We start from the raw sequence: 20584 nt of genomic DNA, 5'->3' as shown, positions 1-20584 counted from the left end.
TCCAAAAAAATTTCTAGACTAAGGGTTTACTACATTTTGTAAATGACTACATAAAAAGGACACCCACTTTTTTTAAGTCTTATTTCTTTGTATGTAGTCTTTTTAAAAAGGACATAAATGTAGTAATTTCTTGTAGTGTACATAGGTCAATTAGAAAGCTTAAAGGAGTTAGACATTGCATAGCCTATACAATAAATAAATAAATAAATAAAATAAAAATTGTGCATTTTGATTTAAGCCTTGGTTGTTTTTATCTGATAACATTCCTATGAATTTTGGGGTACACAAACTTTGAGAAAAATCGAAACCTCATGAGTCTATATTAATATCACTTTGCCCTTTTTGTCCAGCAAGTGTAGTCTCAATTTTCCAACTATGTGTTGAATGATTTTTTATGTCCTGATGATATGATTGTGATATTCACTTTGTTAAACCTACTCATGATATGTGAACCATGCGTTTGTATGGAAATCCTTGTTTGTCAACAGTATAGTGCTTTAAAATGTTTGTGGGTATCATTTCTGACAAACCCTCACGAGACTTCACTCGTCCACTAGGGAGTCCTAAGAGTTTAAAAGCTTGTTGCATAGGCAAAATGCAATCGTTTCTCCTATGACAACGGACTTATGTTTCATGCTTTAATTTTATTTTTCATTTTGTTTTGCTAAGGGACTAGCAAAATGTATGTTTTGGGGTATTTGATGATTGCAAAATATTGTATATTTAGACCTCTTAATTTTCATTTACTAAACCTTTAGTTTTATTATTTTCTGATTTTTTTTTATTTATTTATTTTTTATTTATTTATTTTTTTTTATTTTTTTAAGTTTTAGTGTTTTGTAGGTCATTGAGAGAAAATTGTGATTTTAAAATTGCAAACAATTAGCAGAAAAGAAAAACCATTTCAATTTTGGCTCACTTTCATTATATATATATGGAAGTTTTGTACAAAACCAAAGGTTCCAGAGTGGTGTAGCACCTTGGGATGAAAAAAAAAAAAAAAAAAGAAGAAGAAGAAGAAGAAGAAGAAGAAGAAAAAATTGTACACGTGAATGTAGAGGTGCAAGGAGAGAAACAATTTTTTTTGTCTTGTCCTTAAGGTTGATTTGCCCAAGATTTCTTGAAGACCTGCAGCAAATCACGTGGATTATTTTCTTAATACCCATCAGATTTTTCTTCTTCTTGGTGACTTGATGCTGACCAAACATACAAGGCATGGCAAGTGAGTGAGGGCGGCTGAACCTGAAGCACCAAGACAAGATTTTTTATCTTTATTTTATTTTTTTTCTTGTGACCATGAGGATAGAAGCAGCATTTTCAGAATTTTCTCCTAACCCTAGCAGCACCTTATAAAGATTGAGCATTTCTTATAAAAGGAGGTGAGGTGTGCATTAGGCGCAAGCCCTGCAAGACGTGTACAGGAACAATACTGCAGTTCTTTTTTTCGCAAGGTTTTACTTTTGTTAGTCTCTCAATGTTATATTTTTAATAAAAGTTAGTGTGCTATTTTTAGTCATGAGAGGTTAAATCTTCAACTAAGGTTGAAGATGAAGCCCAACCATTGATTAGATTTCGTATTTTCATATTTTGTTCATACAATCTGAATGTATGTTCATTTCAATTCAATTAAAGGATTAAAACTCTTTTAATTGATTGTTTCGATTAATATGTGTGCAAACGTTGGATACTAATGTGTTTCATCCAAATGATACATTGAATCTTTTTATTTAATTTGGATATTCATTGTGATTTGTTAATCAAACGAATACATTGGATGGTTATGAATTAAATTGGATATTCATCGTGATTTGTAGAATCTTTCAATAGGTAATTTTATGAAAATTAGAACATGCATAGGATGTATTAACAAACATGAGAATGTGTGCTCCCATTTGGCGAGGTGGATTCTAAAAACCTTAATTTTTTTTTCTCTGTTATTTTTAATTCAGTTTTATTTAGTTTATTATTTTAAAACCTCAGAAATTGGAACTAGGTTAAAATAGGATTAGTTTAAATAGAGATTAATTTTTGCAACATAATTCCCAGTGGATTGGACCTCGCACTTGCACTCATGCTATATTGCAAATGATTCGTGCACTTGCGAGTAATTTAAAACTCACAATAACGAGTCAGAAAAAGAAGAGGCTCTGGATAAGGATTAGGAATTCCTAACTTTTATTGCTCCACATGAAGAGCCAAAGGAATCTTAATCCGATTATTCTGAGATTAGTGATGATGGAGAAGAATTGAAAGAGGCCTACAAGATCCTCTATGTTAAGTTCTTGAAGCTGAGAGAGACCCCCCTAACAACATGTGCTAGAGCTAAATAGTTTAAAGACCGAGAGGAGCACATTGCTTCTTAAGATCACAGGCTTGGAAGAGAAGTTGTTGGAAGCATAGCTGCAGATATAGAGGATGACTGATGAGAAGATTACTCGGATGCTGTCAGTTTAGAAGTGCCCATATGACAAAACTAGACTCGGATATGTTGCTTCTACCTCTGATATAGCCTCCACCTCTAAAACCGTGTTCGTTAAGCCCACAGTTCTAGAGCCTCCAACCGCTTGTGTGGATAAGGGAAAGGGTATTGTTAGGTGGGGGGGGGGGGGGGGGTGTTGTATAGCCTATCAAGAAGCCTCCTACTAAGAGAAACACTCCTATATGACATCATTGTTGAATAAGTGGTCACATCCGACCTAATTTGGCACATGGCGTCGAGCTTCCCTGGTGTTTAAACATTCTGTTTCTGAACGTGGACGGTTTGACCGAGGTGTCCAAGGAGTGCCAGTAACAGACATGGGGAATATACTCAGGAGGAGGGTTGTATTACTGTAAAGAATAAATCTCAACCTTTCATGAGGATTTTCAGCGGTGAAAGGGGTTTCGTCGGTGATGTGCCAACCACCATGAGAGGTTCTTCTTACGTTCACGTCTCCAACTCAACAGCTCAATCCAATGTGGAAATCTCGGGTGCACAATAGGGAGACGTGTTAATGGGTGATCATGTAATCCCGAGGTTTGAGGAACAAGCTGATAAAGTAGAATCTTTGGGGGGCCTTGAAGTTGGTGTAGAGAAAGGTATTATTAGTGTTAGGGTACAACACGGTAGTGGATTCTCATTGGTGGGCGATGAAATCGGTGCAAGGAAAGGAGTTATCCGGACTTTCCAGAAAATCACTTGATGTCAGTCTTCTGCATGGGTTGAAGTTCCCATGATTCATGAAGTCATTGGCTCGGGCGTGTCGAGCACAACACAGGCAGCCGAGATCATTTGTTCACCTGTTGCAATGGATGCAGAACCGGTAATGGGCAACTCTTCTGGTACTCATACAAAATGGAAACGTAAGGCCCGTGGTGGAAGGAAAATACCTTATGGGACAACAGCTTGTAAAGAAGGGCGAGAGAAGAAAGGCTAGAAGCATTACAGGGTGGCACTGAAAATTCAAGTTGGTGCAGGGAAGAAATACAAATAGGTTGCTGTTTACCCATACTGCAATAGGATGGAGACTAATAATCAGACCCTCCTACCCCAATGAGTATCCTTAGTTGGAACTGCAGGGGGCTTGGGAACCCTCGGACAATTCGTGACCTTTTCCGGTTGGTGAAGGAGATGCATCCCGATCTGATTTTCTTGATGGAAACCTAACTACAATCTGCTCGGTTGGAATGTCTAAAATTGAAGTTGGGATTTGATTGTGTTCTTGTTGTTGATAGTAGAGGAAAGAGTGGAGGTTTGGCTTTGTTTTGGAAAGCTGACTTTCAAGTCAATATTCAAAATTTTAGTTGTTGGCATATAAATGGTACAGTTTTGTTCTACAGACCATGATTTTCTTTGGAAACTAATGGGTTTTTTATGGACATCCGAAAACCCACAGGCAAAAGGAAACGTGGGAACTTCTTCAGCATCTTGCTACTTTTACCCTTCAAGCTTGGCTATGTTTAGGTGGTTTTAATTAGATCCTAGAAGAGGCTAAAAACGGGGAGGTACTAGAAGGCCACAGGTGCAAATGGAGGATTTTCGAAGTATGATGGCACACTATAGTTTGAATGATTTGGGTTTTTCTGGTTCACGTTTCACTTGGTCCAACAGCCGGCATGATGTTATGTTCATGAAGGAACGGTTAGACAGAGCTTGGGCGAACTTTTCATTTACTTCGAAGTTTCCTCAGTTATCTGTTGAAGTCCTGGCAACCCGCACTTCAGACCATGCCCCCTTGCATATAACCTTGAAGGATCCTCTTGGAGCACGAAGGGGTAGGCGGGGTCCTTCCAGGTATGATTCTTGGTGGCAGAAAAGAAGGGGATTCCTGAATGTGGTTCAAAAGGTTTTGAAGGAAAAAATGGGCGATAATGATGTTTGGGGTGATGTGAATGCAAAGTTAAAAAAGAGTTAAGATGCTTGTACTCAATGGTGTAAGGTAAATTTCGACCCTACCGAACAGTTGATTATGCAAAAGTCTTCGTTTTTGAGTAATTTACAGAGAGAAGGAGATGGGAGGAACATGGCCTAAGTTAAAAATTTGCAAGTGCAGGTAAAGAGAAATGTTAGTTTTACTACAGGTGCACAACATGTGCACTCCTCCCCCTCACATAAGGGTGGGGCCCAGTGTGCACCTGTAGTTCTGCAATCACTACCCAGAGGTAAATGACTTAATTGAAATGGAGGCAAAAGGAAAAGCAAGATTGGTTACAACACGGGGATAAAAATTCGAAGTATTTTCATGCTTGTGTTAATTAGACAAGGAAGGCGAATAAGACAAAAAAATAAAATAAAATAAAAATTCAGAATTTGGAGGAGGAAGGTTTTACGGATCCGGCAGCCATTGAGGGTGTTTTTTTGCAATATTATAAGGGGCTCTTTCGAGCTACCAATATTGAGGGTATTGATGCTTGTTTGTCAGGTATGGGGTGCTGCGTTACACCGGAGATGAATACTCACCTTTTGATGCCTTATTCTATTGAGGAGGTGAGTCAAGCTTTACAATTTATGGGGCATTTAAAAGCTCATGGACCGGATAGTTTCTCGGCTTCTTTTTATCAACAAAATTGGGCTCATTGTTGTGAGTTTTAAAATACTCGCAAGCGCACGAATCATTTGCAATATAATGTATGTGCAAGTGCGAGGTCAAATCCATAGGGAATTGCATAGCAAAAATTAATTTCTATTTAAACTAATTTTATTTTAACCGAGTTCCAATATTTTTGGGATTTTGTTGTACAAAATAATAAACTAAAATAAAACAGAATAAGAACAATTAATTAAAAGAACTAAGGTTTTAGAATCCATCTCGCCAAGTCAAAGCACATATTCTCATGTTTGTTCATACATCCTATGAATGTTCTAATTTTCATAAAATTACCTATTGAAAGATTCAATGAGTCCATCATTTCTACAAATCACAATGAATATCCAATTTAATTCAAAACTATCCAATGTGTCCATTTGATTAACAAATCACAATGGATATCCAAATTAAATCAAAAGATTCAATGTATTCGTTGGATGAAACACATTGAATATCCAACGTTTGTGCATATATTAATCGAAATAATCAATTAAAAGAGTTTTAATCCTTTAACTGAATTGAAATGAACACACATTCGGATTAAACGAACAAAACACAAAAATATAAAATCTAATCAATGGCGAGGCTTCATCTTCAACCTTAGTTGAAAAAGTAGCCTTTCATAACTAAAAACAAAAATAAAACTTCAATTAAAAAGAAAACATAAGAAATATTGAAAAATAGATTACTTCTATTTTAACCGTGTGTGTGTGTGCACAATGTGCTAACAAAATAATATAAGCGCAGAATTTAAATGACACAAGAAATTTGTTAACGAAGTGAAAACTCAATTAAGAGAAAAACCACTCCGGGGCAGCCAAACCCAGGATATCCACTATTCAGAAGACAAAGCTAGTTACAAAGCAGTAGCACTCACATACCCTTATGCAGTGGTTGTACCTTGAACTCTAACTTGCAACTCAACAGGAACGCTTCCCAACCAAGTCACCTACTTGAAGGGGTCTTCAATGAAATCCTTTACCTTAGGGCCAACCCCTAAGATAAACTTCAATTTCAACACAACACAGCAACAACACACAATGGTAATGGCTAGAGAGTGAGCGGATCAGCACAATAACTCCTAAAATATTCTCTCTAAGCACAACGAAATTCAATACAAAATTCTTACAAAATACATGCCTAGGTGTCTCTATTTATAGGCTACAGAAACCTAAATCGCGTTTGATGCGATTTTCTTAAGCGGCGTTCGGACGGTAGCTAAGGGTGTTCGTATGGATAACTGTGCCATTGTCTTTCCAAATTCGCTTAGAATTCTTTCCTGAATAGAGCCGCATCCAGACGGTGTTGCCCTAGCTTCCGGACAGTTGCACTTCAGCTACAACAATTTTTATATTAAGGCTTGAGCGTCCGAACCATGGCGTCTATCGTTCGAACGGTTGAACATCTTCTGCATGACTTGCCTTATCAAGGATAGTGTCCGGAAGGAATGGCCATGTCGTCCCAATGGTTGCAGTTGTCTACCCATATCTGTGTCTGCGAAGGAAAACCTAATTCTCCTCGAGCTCTGACTAGCATCTGGACGGTACAGTCACTTCGTTCGGATGGATGTACTGGAATACTGGATTCTTCTCAAACTCTGATGAGTGGTTGGACGATTTGCCATTACGTCCGGATGGATGCAACATTGATCAGTTCGAAGCTTCTAGACACTAATGGGCGTCTGGATGGAAATACCATGTCGTCTGGATGGATGTTGCTGAAGACTGATTAGTGTCCAGACATTATACTGGATTGTCTGGGCAGATGCTTGGGATCCGACTTCTCTGACTTGGAATCTACACATAATCTTCTTGGACATCTTGAAGTAGCCCTCTTGAAGCTTGTGACATTGATCTTGTCATAATAATGCTATTTCCATCTTTAGAGAAATAAACTCTAATAACTTGACAATTATGAAAAGATACGGCATCGCTGTGAAAACAACAACATTACATAGTAATGATTTTTGTCAATAGAATGCAGCCAATACAAAAACTAACAAATATGAATGACTTACAAAAGATAAAAATTGCAAGAAATAAATTGGACAAGAAGAAAGACTTGTGCGTGCCCAGGGGTTACGCCTCACTCCCCCCACGTTCACTCACATTTTCCCCCCCCCTTTTACAAAAGAAAAGCTTCCTTTATATTATGTGCTGCTAGGGTTAGAAAAAGAAATCAAAATGACGCCTCTACTCTTGTGTAAAGAAAAAAAATCTTCTTTGCTTTCTTTGCTTAAGTCACGTACACAAGACTTCATTTTTTTTCTTTTTTCTTTTTTTTTTTTCTTGTAGATCCCACAAAACAGCAAGCTTGGCTTTCCTCAATTCTTTTCTTCTTCTTTCATTTTTTTTTTGGTCCTACATTTAACATCAAGTTTCTTGGGTTTCTTCAATTCTCCTTTCTTTTTGGTCTTCTACAAAATATCTAATTCCTTTTTATTTCTCTTCTTCTATTTTTTTTTTGCAATTCTACATAAATACTGTCTTTTTTCTCAATGACCTACAAATAGTAAAACACTAAAACAAACAAAAAAACTTTAGAAAATAACAAAGCTAAAGATTTAACAAATGCAAATTAAGGAGTCCAAATATACAATATTTTGCACTCATCAAATACCCCCAAACTTACATTTCCCCTAGGACTTCCTAGTGGACGAGTGAAGCCTTGTGAGGGTTTGCCAGAATTGATACCCACAAACATTTTAAAGCATGCACTATGTTGTTAACAAACAATGACTTCCACAAGAACACATGGTTCATACTTCATGAGTAGGTTTTGAAAATTATTAGACTTCTAATTAACTGTGTGTGAACAGTGTGCAACAAAATATCACAATGCGAATAACAAAGAGATAGATATTTTGTTTACGAAGTGAAAACTCAATTAAAAGAAAAACCACTCCGGGGCAGCCAAACCCAGGATATTCACTATTTAGAAGACAAAGCTAGTTATAAAGTAGTAGCACTCACATACCCCTGATGCAGTGGTCATACTTTAAACTCTGACGTGTAACCCAGTACGAACGCCTTCCAACCAGGTCTCCTACCTGAAGGGGTCTTCAATAGAATCCTTTACCTTAGGGCCAACCCCTAAGATAGACTTCACAACTGATCAAATCATACACTAGCAAAAGCTAGAGAGCTAGCAAATCTTCAATATCTCCATAAACACCTTCTCTAAGCTATAAGGAATTCACTACCAAATTCTATATATAATGCATGCCTAGAGCCTTTTATTTATAGGCTTTACAAGACCTAATTCTAGTCAAAATCGGAGTCTCTGGCACGCCCGTCCGGATGGCAGACTTGGGAGTCCGGACGGTCAACTATTTTCTTGTCTAAAAAGCAATTCTGAAACTTCTCAAATTTTGGATGGCCATCCAGATGCTACTATCTTTCATCCAGGCGGTGGGCCCTCTAGATGCTTTTATTGGCAGTTTGGACTATTAAGTTGCATCATTTTTTGTTAGCTTTCCAATAATGCTAATTTTGTGCCAATCTGATATTTGAGTAGAAAGTTATGATCAAAATACTGGAAGGTGTCCGGATGGTATTGCCCTAATGTCCGGACAGTTGCACTTCTGCTGCACACAGTTTTCATAATAAGGTTTGAGCGTCCGGACCATGGAGTCTGACATCTGGACGGTTGAACTTCTTCTACACAACTTGCCTAATCAAGGATAGCGTCCAAACGGTAACACCACGTCGTCCGGACGGATGCACTTGAACGCTGGATTCTTCTCGAACTCTGAAGAGCAATCGGATGATTTGCCATTACATCCGGACAGATGCAACTGTGAACAGTTCAAAGTTTCTAAACAGTGATGGGCGTCCAGACGGTATTGACACCTCATCCAGGCAGATGTTGCTTATTGAAGAGTGTCTGGACGCTTTACTGAGTCGTTTGGACGGAAACTTGGGATCCAACATTAGATAAATAAACTCTGAATATCTGAGTTGGAATCTGCGCAGAATCTTCCTTGAACACTGAAATAGCCTTCTTGCAGCTCGTGACACCAGACTTGTCATAATAAGGCTATTTCCATATCAAAGAAATAAACTCTGAATATCTGAAGACTTTGAAATATATGGCATCCCTGTGAAAGTAGCAACATTACATAATAGTGATTTTGTCAACAGAATACAGCCAATTAAAAACTAACAAACTCCCCCTTTGGCCATTTTGGGACAAAAATCACTAGACCGGTTAAAAATACATTCCCAGTCCAAAACTAACATATACTCCCCCTTTTTGTCTTAAAGGGACAAAGGGTAAAACAGAGTATGAGAAGGACAACAGTAATAAAATACTCCCCCTTAATGTCTCAATAGAACAAGGGTAAACAGAGTATATAAAATCCACAGACAAAAATGTTCTAAAATCTTAGACAATAGGAAACTAGAGAAGAGTCTGCAAGTGGCCCAAAAGAGAGGAACAAAAATCCTTCAAGTACCAAATCCTACTGATCCACTGAAATCAAGTAACAAAGAGAAAACCGAATTAAAAGCTGGATTTGTACTACTTGGGCTTCGGAAGCCGGCAATCGTGGACTGAAAAACTTTCAGTTCTTGATTTTGCAAAGCCTAAACCTGGTTATCCACAGATTGACATCCTCTAAGCAACTCGTCTACAAGATAAATGAGGAGATTCACCACTGAACCTTTAACTGATGCAGATCTGAGGGAGATGCTACGGAAGACTTTGCATGAGCGGGAGGGAAGAGCTCATCTAACACTTGAGACCTTTGGAAATATGAACAAATGACTTCAACAACAGTCTGTTTTCCAAAAGATCCATCTATCAAACACTGTGCTGGGAGCCGCTGAATGTCATATTCCTGAACCAAGATTAAACAGAAATATCTCCAAAAATACCATTACCAAGAAAAATTAGATCAAGTTAGTTCCAAAAACAATATGGTATTTATGACTGCTGTCAAATGAATGACAAAGAAACATATAAGTAATGCAACAATTCATAAGGCATAAATATATCAAGATCAACCTAGCACCCAGGCAGAGTAGGTTTTTCATACACAATATCTCAATCAACAAATATTCCAATATTCTAAAAGCACAAAGACTTACAAGAATAATGAAAGACAAACGAAGATCACGGAATGAGAAAAGATGTGCAAAGAATGCCAAAATCTCAGGAGAAATCCACGAGAAAAAGACACAACATGACAAGATAAATCAATAAAAATGCAGAGATATGCGTATGGCAGAGAAAGAGACGCAAGTCTTAAACCTGAAGAGATCCTGTCCGGACATGTCACTTAACCGTCCAGACGGCTACTGCCAGGACAGCGTACGGTAAGACTGCTCTCGTTTGGACATTAGAATAGGTCCATCCGAACACTTCACACTGAAAATTTGAAACTGGAAAAAAATTTGCAGAAAACTATTTTTCAGTTAGCTTCAGAACACACATATATGATCAACTGATAAAGCAGTCAAATTGCATTGCAAACATATGCAAAGATATAAATGAGAGTTAAGTATTCAATAAGCACAAATTTTCCTCCTGATAGAAATTTTAAATAGATTACTCAACTCATGCAATGTGTGTGTGTGTGTGTGTGTGTGTGTGTGTGTGTGTGTGCGTGTGAAAGCTTTCTCAATAAGGTATGAAGTTCACTGATATGACTTGAAGTGACTAGATTTTCTAAGACTTGACACTGTGAAGGTTCGATCTAACGTGTGATTGATCCTAATAAGTACACGTCCGATCGATCATGACAGGATCATAAGATCGATAGAATATCTAATTGATCCTAGTGTATTACTCCAATTGATCAAACATCCGATCAAACCTATTGCATTAGTTTGATCTAACGTGCGATGTATCATAATATAAGTAACTAAGTAACTATTATATATATAGAACTTTTCTTAATTAACCATGTGTAATGTGATATATGTGTGTTTATACTAATTAAGTATTAATAACTAATTAATATGTTAGTTTAACATACTATATAAATATTATTGTCAACGGATTATAAAATAATGTGTGTTTATAATTTTTTTATCAAAAAAATAGATTTAAAAATTAAAATTGAAATTATATATAAATGAATTGAAATTAAATTGTTTAGTGATGTACTAAATTTCATCACGACACTAATTAATTAATTAATAATATAGTTAAGTAATATTTAGTGATGTGCCAAATTTGGTACGTCGCTATTATAGTGACATATCAAATTTGGCACGTCACTAATTTATCCTAAATGGCGCGCTTTTTTCTTTTTTTTTGAGCGGCCATTCAATTTTTTGCGCGTACTCCAAATTTTTTCCACAAATTTTTAAAACGCCTGCCCCTTTACAAGAGTGAGATATTATAGGAAAGAGACACACAGAGAGAGGAACAAAGAAGGGGCCTTTAAGCCTACCCAGATTTTTCTATAATTTCTCACTATTTTTTTTTTTTGTTCTCACAATCCCAAATTTTCCTTTTGGCCTTCTTCTTCTTCCTTTTTTTACGCCTACCCAGATTCTCTTTCATTTTTTGGCCTTCTTCTTCCTCTCCACTTGGGTAAAGCTTCCTGGGTTTTTACGGATTTGGTAAGATTTCCTTTTATTCCCACTTTTAAGTCTTTTCCCTTGCCGATTTGGTAAGATTTCTTGGCTTGTTAAGACTGGTTTTTGTGGAGCCGGTGGAAGAGGACGAGTTCCTCTCTCCACAAACTCACTGGTGGAAGACGACGAGTTCGGAGATCTGTACACGGACATGCTCCGATCTAGGGTTTTGGACGGAGGGCGTGTGGAATTACTGAAAAGGGTTCCCCTGAGGATGTGAGATTCGATATGGAGGAGGGTAATACCAGAATTTTTGCTTACTTCTGATTTTGTAAGTTTTTTTTTTTTTTTTTTTTTTTTGAACATTCTGATTTTGTAAGATATCTGGGAATCCAGTTCTTACATTGATGGACTTGTTTGGTAAGGAAAGGAAATTCTTCGTTCCTCTTCACTTTTTTAAAAAATAATTAATTTCAAAACATTTTAACTTGATATTATATCAATAATTTTCTATTGCTATTTAAATAAAAAAATTCACTATAATATAAATCTTTTCCATTTTTTCACACAAATTTTTTTTACTTTATATCACATCAATCACTTCTTACTACTACTTTCAATTCACACTTTCTTATGAAATAAAGGTCAATAATTTCTCTTTAACAAAGAGATAAGAGTTGTTTGCCAAACAACTCCGATATCTTTCCGGTGGCTTATTTTTATACAGACTAATGAAGAAACGGTAAAATCGTGGTGTAAGAAAGATGGAGAAGAAGAGCGGAAGGAAGGTGATGATAGGAGGACAGGCAGGAGGTTGGTCATAGGGGAATTGCGGACTCATTCCTGTGCATTTTAGTATTTGAATTTTGTGAAGTTGTTTTGCTCAAATTTGGATTCTGTAAAGTTGTTTGCATTTTTTCATTTGGAGAGAAGGAAAAAAACATGTTTGTAGTAAATGGATTTGTGTTTATTTCTTTGTAATCTTACTTGAGGATTTTGTTTTAACAAAATCATTGAGGATTTTGGTTTTTTTTTTTTTTTTGGTAATCTGTGATAAAGTCCATTGAGCTTTACTCTTCCACAAAAGGCACCTTAAGGGAAGAGATTTGCTCAAGAATTATAAACTCCACAACTCAGGAATACCTTGGCAATATGGGACTCTTACACGCCTTCTCACGTGTAGCACAATTGTCCAAACATGTGTACAACAAGAGGGAAGGCCCAACATTGTCTAAAGCCCTGATGCTCTGATACCATGATAAAGTTTTTCGGCCCAATTCACTCTCAAAAGACGTCTTAAGAGAGGAAGGGACACCATGACTTATAAAGAGGCCAGGTGAATGTGAACTAATCAATGTGAAACATTTTAAGACACCCCTTCACGTGTGGCACTCTTGGCCAAACACATGGATAGAATGGGGGCAAAGCCCAACAATTGAAAGGAACTGGCTCTGATACCATGTTAAAGTCCATTGAGCTTTACTCTTCCACAAAAGGCACCTTAAGGGAAGAGATTTGCTCAAGGATTATAAAGCCCACAATCCAGGTATACCTTGGCAATGTGGGACTCTTACAATTCGAACGGTCAATTTTTTTGGGATTTTTATATATATTAACATCTCACTCTTTTCTTTTCTTTTTAATGACCAAGGAAAGAACTTAAATGGTCAAGCCAGAACACAACCCAAGGGAAAAACTCCTTTCAACTGGCCGTTCTTCAACAAGAAATCAAAACGAAACTCTCTCGACATTCTCCTCTCTCTCTCTCTCTCTCACTGTGTCGCAGAGATGAAGGGGAAAAGGGAAGGGGACATGTGAAATAGGGGAGGAGGTTTTCTATGTTCCATGATCTTTTTGGGTTGAAGGCTAATCCTAGTAAGTAAGAGTTTGGTATTTTGCTCTGGGGGTTTTCAATAAAGCTTAAAGCTAAGCGTTTAGATTGTTTAAAGATGCAAGAGGGAAGCCTTTACTCCGAGACATATTTGGAGCTTATTTGCTAGAGCTGGCTCTATCTCGGTGGCTTGGGTGAAGGAATATTTACCAAGGGGGAGAAATTTTTCGGAGTTGAAAATTCCATCGAGTTGCTCGTGGAGTTGGAAAAAGCTGTTGAGTCTTCGGAATAATTCTGGGAAATTCTTGCAATTTCATGTAGGTGATGGAAAGGATATCTTCCTTTGGCTAGATTCCTGGCATCTGCATGGGATATTATTGAAAGAAAAGATAATGCTATGAAAATATAAAATGAAAAGCGGAATAATAAAATAAGAACACAAGAAATTTTACGTAGTTCTATCTATGACTTAAGTCCACAGGATAAAGCCCAAGGGCTACATCATGCTCTTATTGCTTGATTATTTTACAATACAAAAGATTCTTATTTATAAGAGAATTGAGATAGGTAAGAATGGTAATCAAATCTGATTGATTTGATTACCATCAAACCTAATTATAATCAACCTTATAAAAGGAAAGTAACGTATCATATCAATATAATATATTTCCTTTCAATATAGGAAATATATTCTCTAACATCCCCCTTCAAACTCAAGGTGCAAGGATTCTAAAAGCTTGAGTTTGCAATAAATTCTTCTTCTTCGTTTGGAGATGACAACGATCGACGACGGTCGATGGCGATGATTGGAGGTGATCGGCGGTGATTAGAGATGCGCCTTAAATTTCTATAGGCTAACTATGAGTCAAAATCAAAGCCAACTATGGGCTAAACAGGGCATGGGTTTTCAAGTATACCATAAATGCCAAAAAAATGGGCAAACTATGGGCTGAAATTGGCCTGGGTTTTAAACAATACCACAAAGGTCAAGCCTGGGTCTTTAAACATTGCCACAAAGACCAAAAGATGGGCCTGAGTCCACAATTGGACCAACAATGACCAAAATAGTGAGCCAACAGAGGGTCAAAATAATATGGGTAACTTGGCCTTCGTGAAACCTAGAGTAAAAGAGAAAGGTCAAGAGCTCTCTGCAAACATATGGGGGCGACTCTAGCTTCTGGAGGTGAGGAGGAGACATATGAGGCTGATTGGGTTGACAAAAATGACCTGCAGTAAGAACCCACTTGGGTCGTTGATCGGATCCAAATCCGGGCATGAAAATAGAGAAGACAGGCCATCGATGACTGGAGGAAAAGGTGCCAGTGTTGGGCATGGACAACCGAAGGAAGAGGAGCTGGATTTGAGACGTGGACGATTGGATCAGTGGTGGATGGATTTGCGGTGGTAGAGAAGCGGATGAACATGGTGGATCTTTATGGGCTGCTGGCAGCACAGATCGCTGAAGGGTTGCTTGGTGGTGCAGATCTGTCGTGAGGTGTAAAGCATGGCTGAGGTGGTGTCTTATGGGCAGCAGGCTGATAGAGGGCTGCTAGGGTCTGGAGAGAGATCTGCTAAAATAGAGGAAATCGAATCTGTCAAAGGAGACGAAATTGACGATTGATTTGTTGAAGAATCGATAAATGGGCTTGGCATCTGGGCCACAGATCGGAACACTGAGAGCCACTGTTGTAGCAAGAAGTTGTTTAGCATCATCTGAGTATACACGGTAAACAAAACCATAAAGAGGTTTCTGATCTATACAAGAAAACGAAAAATTCACAAGACCATTGGATCAAACACTAGCGTTAGCCTATAGCTCTGATACCATCAAAGAAAAGATAATGCTATGAAAATATAAAATGAAAAGCGGAATAATAAAATAAGAACAGAAGGAATTTTATGTGGTTCGGTCTATGAGCCACGCCTACAGGATAAAGCCCAAAGTGCTACATTATGCTCTTATTACTTGATTATTTTACAATACAAAATACTCCTATTTATAGAAGAATTGAGATAGGTAAGAATGATAATCAAATCCGATTACTATGTATCTTTTGTTGTTTGTATACTCAGTTTTACTAATTTGGATATTGATGGTTGGTTGATCTACCTTTTTAGCTGGAGTGTGTGTAAGTTTGAGTTTCTTCAATGGAATTAATCATTCATCTAAAAAGAAAGAAAGAAAAGAAACAGGGGGAGGAGGTGTGAGAGGAAGAAGGGGTTTCCTTCTTAAGTCAAAGCTTCGTTAGGAAGAAAAAAATAACTTTCATTTGAAATGGAAGAAAGTGAAATGGAGTAACTATTTCTCAATTCAAGGAATAATCATTTCCATGGTAATAACTATTCTAAATGTTAGAGTGTATCATTCTCATATAGTATAACACCAAAGCTATTATATTCCCCACTCTTCTATTTTTAAGAAAAACTATTCATTTTCCCTAATAAAACAGTCATTCCGGGTACCAAACGTAATCTTATTCCATATTATACAAATCTTCATTATTGAAATTATTATAACTATTTTAATCCCCCCTTATTCTAAATTCAATCACAATTTAAACGAACTGTAATTACTTTCATTTAATTTTATTATAATTATTTTAATATTTCATTATTTTAAATATGAATTAATATCCTGAGCATCCTGTTAGTACAATTAAAATCATTTATCATTTAAATCACCCTGAAATAAAATTAAAGCCTAAAATACAGAATAAGTTCCGGTGGTTGACTTAAATTACAAATCGCACACTGTCGTATCAAAATGAATTCAAAGGTTCATGGGTTATGCCAAAAAAACAATTTAGCTCTTGGAGTGAAATTCTGTTAAAATATTTGATGGCTTCTGTTAGATGCCATGTCAGCGCCAATGAAACTACGACATGTGTCAATGACTCTCGGGCTACCCCTATCCTGATCTGGGATGGCTCGCAAACTACCCTCTCCCCAAAAGGGGTTGGCTACTTTCAACCTTTTTTCTTTTGTTAAAAACCTAATTTTTAAGTTTAAAATTTTGTAAGTTTTATATGTTATACTTTTAATATGTTAATATGTTTTTTTGGTCTACCCTAATGACATCTGAATTATTTTTTACATCTCAAAATGTGATTTATAATTTAGGCCAACCACAAATATTGATTTTGCATTTATCCCAAAAATTAAGTTATTAAGCTTTTAATTTTTATATATTTATATTTTTAATTTATTCATATTTTTTTTTTTTTTTTAAAAAAGAGTGAGATGTGTCATCGTTCTATTAGTTATGACATGTGGTACACTAATAGAATCCGTCAAGTGTTTTGACGGAATTTGACTGCAGAGACTAAATTGTTATTTTGGCCTATTCCAATGACTTTTGAATTATTTTTTATTCCACTACGAGTGATTTGTAATTTCGGCCAACCACAAATAATGATTTTGCATTTTTACTCATATATATATATATATTAAAAAAAATATTTTTTTTTAATTAGTATTTTTCTAATAATTAATAAATACAAAGGGTCATTTTGGTTTTTGAATGGTCAAAATAAGGGTATTTTCGAAACATTTTGGTTAAATTTGATTTTTCATCCAATATAACGATGAAGATTGACAGAGGGGGCTAAATCAAATCAAATTGGTAGTTGAGAGGGTCATATCATGTTAGTTGTCAGTTCATGGTGCTACATCACAAACAACTGTTAGTTCGGGGGGCTAAATAATCTATCTTACTTTATCAAAAGCTACCATTCTTAAACAATTCTCAATTAAAATAAAAGTTTCTTGAAGCCAATATTCATATAAGAAGCTTATAAACCTAACTAGGAGACAATATTTCCTTTTCTAATTAAGAAAAAAAAATCACTTAACATATTATTTATCTTACAATCATAAGATACTGTTTTATAACAGCTCTCCTTGAAATGAAACTTTCATTAAATCAATGTACAACATAGCATTTCGTGTTGCTTAAACATTGAATGAATACATTTTCTCTATCCTTAGTAAGTCATGTATCTTACTATGATCTAGTCGATCTATTCTATTTGCTTCAAATGTCTCTTCATAGTTTGCAAAACTCCGTTATATTTTGTAATTTTTCTATTCTATACATGTAGGCTTTTGAGTAGTATCTTTAATATAAAATGTCTTTTCGTATAATTAAAATTTTATTCATTTTTATATGACGTGTTTACCATGCTTTCTGAGCTAATATTTCAAAACCTTTTGAATGGGTGCATTGATATAATATTATCATAATTATCAATCATCCATCTTTACTTGTTTATTGAAAATAAATTAACTCATACAAATATACTTTAGTTTTGCTAAAAATCACATGTTAGCATAAATATTGTCTTCAACCTTTTGCTATAACCAAAAGTCACTTTACTATAGAAAGGTCATATTTCTTACAATAAGAAATATTAAAAAACACTTTTTTAATAAAATTACTTTAAGGATAAGTCAATTAAGAACTACTAAAACTTTTGGCCCATTCAACAGTCAGTTTAGTTGCATATAAATGTAATCGTTTAAGCCTTAATTATAATTTTAAGTTAAAATTAAAATAAGAGACTTTCTAAAGAGAATACATATGGTTATGAAATGTGTCAAAAAACTTATGTTGGTGATCACAAAATTGCATATCCTTATTCTCTTTAGTGTGCGGGCCAATAACCTTGTCCCAACCTCATTCACTCCGTCTTCACCTCACATATTGCCTCCTTATTCCTCTGAACTTGATATTGCTGAATTGCATTGGTGCCTTACACGTGCAGTTGGTCATTGTACTAGATTTAAAAGCACATGGCCATTTCCTGACAAACTGTACGAACTTTGTATAATTGACGCTTTTGCAGTGTGCTTCGTTGAAACCTCGTATTTTAAAAACCCAATTACTTTTCATATCCTTTCATATTGCCTCGAAGTCAATTGCGATCCTAAATTGAGAATTAAAGCCAAACATCGTCAAAGAGCCCTTTATGCTCATTGTTTATTGGAATGTTATGATAAGCATGTCACCAACCCCAATGATGTCATTTATATGCATAATCGTTGAGTTTCAACTTTGATAAGGTAAACTTCATAACTACTCTCGTAACTCTCTCTGTATGTCTTTCTTTTAATTGAAGCAATGCACATCAAGATCGTCTTGAAACCATGATTTTCAAATTAAATGGCTGAGATTTTATCATATTGGTATCTTTTTCTTTTAAAGTAATGTTTCTTGCACAATTTTCATACAATTTTCGTACAACTCTAACAACTTTTTTTAAGATCAACAATTGGATACTTAGGGCCCAATTGTAAGAAAACAGATCCATGGTTGATCATAAAAAAAAGTTGTTGGAGTTGTACAAAAGTTGTACGAAAATTGTACAACAATCATTTCTCTTTAAAGTATTATACATACTAAGCTAATGAATCTTTAGTTGATAGAGGTGATAAATGCAGATATGACAAACTCTAAACCATTATTTGAACATATTTTCTGAAATTTGAAAACAGTTACATGAGTAATGCTAAAAGTTATTCTTAGAGGGACACAAGAGAGAATTATAGAACTACTCCAGTTTACATGATAGATTACCCTAGGAATTACAAAATTGTAGTAGAAGGTTCATTATAAATTATATATTTTCATTTACAACAAAACATTAAATATTGATTTTTTATATCAATCTTAACGTGTATTAAAAGTTGCTATTCATACTCCTTTGCTAATGTATGGAATATTTGATTAGTAATTCAGATACCTAAAGTAATGCCAGATAAATTTTCACCATTACCATTATCACCTCTATTTTCTTTACTTTACAAAAGATTGTTAGAATATTTGTATTGATCTAGTTTTATGGGAAAAATATGTATAAATTGCCAAAATAAATGGTAAAATAAAGTGCTACAAAATAAAAATAAAAAATACAAGGGAGTAATTCATTTGAAAAATTAAATTACAGGATAGTAATTAAATTACATTACACGATAGTAATTAATGGCAAATAAATTACTTCGGTGTTACCCCTAGGGGTGGCCACTAAGCCCATGCGTCAGTTGCTGCTGGTCTTTGACAATCGAATAAATCAATGTCAACCGATGAATATTTCTTCCAAATTGATTAACCACAATAGGGCTTCTAAACCACATCAATAGCAGTGGTTGTTAGTCAGTGTAGCACCCTGTATTTTAATATATTGAATTTAATATCTTAAAATAGGACTTATGTCCTAATAAACTAAATATGAATATTTATTCATAAATATTCATCAAGATATGTTCAAAAAGATTAAATGTTTATTGAAAAATATGTATAAGTGTATTGGCATGTTAAATCGGACTTTAAACTTTGGAATAACAAAAATAGGGTCAAACGAACTCCATTTTGGTCGATTCAAAAGCCAGAACGCTCATCATAGAGTCCTCTATCTACCTATAAAGTTTCATAAAAATCAGATTTTTGTAGGTTTGCCGAAATTGTCTGTGGACCTACTGCCCCTGGACTGGACAGCATGCTAGCTTGCATGACAGCCCAAGATTCTGCCACGTCACTGCCACGTCACCCTATTGATTTTATGATGCTTTCTTAGGTTGACAAGTGTCCATTCTTGTCTTGTATGGTAGTTTAATAGTTACTACAAAGTCAAGTGAGTATTTAAGAATAAAATTACCTAACTATAGGATAAGGTTTATAAGATAAGAGATATTATGAAATGTAATTATGATTGTGATGACTCACTAACTCTCCCTTCAATTTGGTCTTCTAGCCATTAGATCAGATCAAAATGGATTGATCTGGACCATTTATTTCTCTATATAAGGATGGCCCCTCTCACAAATTGCATATTCTTCTTCTCTTGGAGAAATTCTCTCAAATCTCTCTCTTGGTTCTCTCTTTCTCTCTTAGTGTTCTTCTTCTGTTCTTGAAACAGAAATCAGAGCATGGAAGCTCTGATCTTCCCTCAAATCAGCAGCAGCCTTCTCCCTTTCTTTGATGTGTATGATTAGAATCAAAAAGGGAAGAAATCAAAGAAGAAGGATTGCATCTTCTTCTCCCTTGGACAACAACTTTTGGTAAGTCTCTACCTTCTCTTCTCTTGATTTCTCTAGTTCTTTCATGCCTCTTTGCATCACTGCATCCATGGATGCCGTAGCATAAAGAACACTTGCTCTTTCCC

General features: G+C 35.6%; 1 long non-coding RNA gene across 1 annotated transcript in view; it reads left to right on the top strand.

Annotated features, from left to right (window-relative positions):
- Nucleotides 1-17977: 17977 nt before the first annotated feature.
- The window catches only part of LOC133879501 (uncharacterized), a 14748-nt gene continuing 12141 nt past the window's right edge, over nt 17978-20584 (top strand). Inside the window, exon 1 of the long non-coding RNA XR_009902102.1 lies at nt 17978-18485. This is a non-coding gene — a long non-coding RNA (uncharacterized LOC133879501). The remainder of the gene's footprint in view (nt 18486-20584) is intronic.

This window comes from Alnus glutinosa, chromosome 10 (genome assembly GCF_958979055.1).
Source record: "Alnus glutinosa chromosome 10, dhAlnGlut1.1, whole genome shotgun sequence".
Lineage (NCBI taxonomy): Eukaryota > Viridiplantae > Streptophyta > Magnoliopsida > Fagales > Betulaceae > Alnus > Alnus glutinosa.
The sequence above is the reverse complement of the archived record's forward strand: the minus strand, read 5'-3'. Positions and strand labels throughout refer to the sequence as shown.